Below are 3,092 nucleotides of genomic sequence, written 5' to 3'. Positions count from 1 at the left end.
CTAAGTGTTTGGGAGAGTATGATGCAGGAGAGTGGGTAATCTGTAAATTCCAGATTTTTGATCCTCTGAGAGGCATGCCACTTCCCTTGGTCATCATTAACTTCTTCTTGCCTCTGCATGGAGCACTCATGTGATCAGTGCAAAACATCTGAGTCATTTCTCTCACCCCTGGTTAGTCCTGGGTCAAGGGCTGGCTTCCAGAATTTTGTAGCGTATCATCAGAGCATGGCGGAGTGGATCAACTACAGGCCTGGGAATCAGAAGGACCTAGGATCTAATCCTGGCTCTGCCACTTGCCTGCTGTGTGGCCTTAGGCAAGTCACTTCACTTCTCTGCACCTCAGTTACCTCATCTGTAAAATGGGGATAAAAACTATGACATCCCCCCCATGTGGGATATGGACTGTGTCCAATTTATCTTGTATTTACCCCAATGCTTAGCACAGTGCCCGGTACATAGTTAGTGCTTAACAAATATCATTGAAAAAAATCAAACTTAGTGTGTTCTGTTGTCTTCCTCAGTTTCCCCAGCTGGCTTCCAATTTGCTACAGAAATCCTGGGGCAATCCCACATAAGAATATGTGTAGTGGGGTGGGGTGGGTGGGGGTGATGGGAAGGGACAGAAGCTCCTTCACTTCTTCCTGCCAATCTCCTTACTTCTTCCATAAATTTCTAGGTTACTTCGAGCTCTGAGTAAGTAAGAACTTAGAGTCAGGGGTGATCCGGGACTATTGAGACTTTTCCAGAATCACTGTGGGGCATTGCAGCACTGACAATATAATGGGGCTAGGAATTCTGATTAACTGCTCAGGAAACTTGAGTGGCCCGGAAATAGCCACGACTGGGCCCCCTATGCATTGAATGGTTATGCCTCCTTGGGCTCTGGAGACCACTCCCACTCAGAGCAGCCTCTCCCTTGCTGCCTGTCACCCGCAGGATTCCAGTCCACGGACTCCACTCCAACCATTAGCCGGGAGTCAGAAACAGCCGACTTTTCCAATGGGTAGAAATGCTGGGAAGCTGAGACAGTTTGAAAGCAAAACCTAAGGACCATCAATACTGTTCCCTCCTACTGTGGTTCATCAATCTGTCTTGCCCTTGATCTTTTATTCTTGTATTTTTAAAATGCTACCTTTATCTGTAAAGTATTTAGCTTTTCTATATATTTGTCTTCATCCATATGGCACTCAGCCCAGTGTTTGGCACACAGTAAGACCAATATAAATAATCTAACCAACTGAATTAAGATGTTAGGCTCCAACTTGGGGTCCAAAATGAGCTCTAGTGCTGATTATAGGGTAAGAAAAGCAACAGGGCCATTTATTCCTGCTTTACACTTTTCTCTCTTTAAACATCCCTGATCCTTGAACCCTCATGATGAGATATCAAGGTTACGAGAACAGGCAAAAATCCTATAAACTGGTGCCCTTCACCACTGATGCTGGGTTTTTCATCAAAAACCTGGTATCATCAGCCACTTTCCCAGGCTCATCAGTTACCCAAATTTATCATCCTCTCGAGCTATGACCTGAACGTCAATAAATAGGATAAATGAATATCATTAAAAAATGGATAAATTTATCAATAAACATCAGTAAATGGTACCAGTTAAATGTACCCCTCCCACAAACTCTTATTCTACCACTGAATTTGATTCTTAAGAACTGTGATGACAGTTAAAGTAATTGGCCCTCCGACCTGCCCCACCAGAGAAGCAAGGGCTTAGTATGGTGTTCTTCACCCAGTAAGTGCTCAGTAAATACCACTGATTGAAAAGCATTCGAGTTGAGTTCCTCTTACTTTTAACTCCTGAAGCTAATCAAGTGATTTTAAGGAGCTTCCATGAATTAAAAGACTATACACTGATGCAAAGCAATAAGGAGAAAATGACTTCATGAAACTCGAAGTATTTGTTATTGTAGAGAATGAATGAATTATGCAGATCAGAACAGGTGATTGGCATGCTGGCAGGGATGGGAAATCCTAGCACTGCTCTCTTCTCATAATGTCTTATCTTGTTCCCATTTCCACTTGCATATGACAAGTGGTTTGTATTTTCCCAACCATTTAGCATAGTGCATTACAACCAGTGGGAGCTCAATGAATGTCATTAGCATTACTAGTCACTAAGGAAATGTTCTGTAGTGTTAACATTATTAAGGACACCTCCTCCAAGAAGCCTTCCTGGATTAACCCCTCATTCCCCTGGCTTCCTCTCCCTTCTACATCACCTATGCACTTGGATCTGAACCCTTTGAGTATCTGGTATTTGCCCCACCTTCAAACCCACAGCAATTACGGACTTGTCTAGAAATTATGTATTATAAATTATTTCTATTGATGTCGACCTCCCCTTCTAGACTGTAAGGTCATTGTGTACAGCGAATGTGTCTATCAACTCTGTGGTATTGTACTCTCCCAAGAGCTTAGTACAGTGCTTTGCACAGAGTAAGTGTTCAATAAATATCATTGGTTGATTATTACTATTGCCAATACTGCTTTCAGCAAAAGCCACAAACATTCCATACCTCTATATATTTTACTTTCTCAGGGTCCATTCTTTGCTGTTCTCTCCCAGATGTTCTGGGGATTAGATCCAGGATTAGACAAAGTAAAAGGATCTAAAGTTCCAGGGAGGGGTCTTGAAAGGGAACCAGGAGTCAGTGGGAGACTCGAGGTAGGTGAAATCGATCAGTGAAACAATTCCATTTCAGTCAGCAGCAACACACCCCTCCCATTTGGATAAAAAGCTTCTCCTCTTTCCTTCCCAAGATCAAATATTATCCCAGATATTTTCAATCATGTGGCTGCATTGGTTCATTTGGTGGGTGGGCTAGGTGGCGGGTTCCTCACACTGAAGGAGACTCCAGTTTCCTTTGGCGATTGAGGAGGGATTGAATCACAGATTATTCACTGCTGCAGGGGATACCTTTACCCTTGATAGAATCATTATCTCCATGATGTACTTTGTGAACTACAGCTTTCTTTCCACCCCTGTCTCTGGCTTTCCTACCAACCCTTCTATTTCAGCTGCCTGTGGGTTCTTTCTCTTTTTCTCCTATTGGCTGCTAAACCAGTCTTTTGCCTTCCCA

The sequence above is a fragment of the Ornithorhynchus anatinus genome, chromosome 11 (genome assembly GCF_004115215.2).
Source record: "Ornithorhynchus anatinus isolate Pmale09 chromosome 11, mOrnAna1.pri.v4, whole genome shotgun sequence".
Lineage (NCBI taxonomy): Eukaryota > Metazoa > Chordata > Mammalia > Monotremata > Ornithorhynchidae > Ornithorhynchus > Ornithorhynchus anatinus.
Note: the sequence above shows the minus strand (reverse complement) of the source record.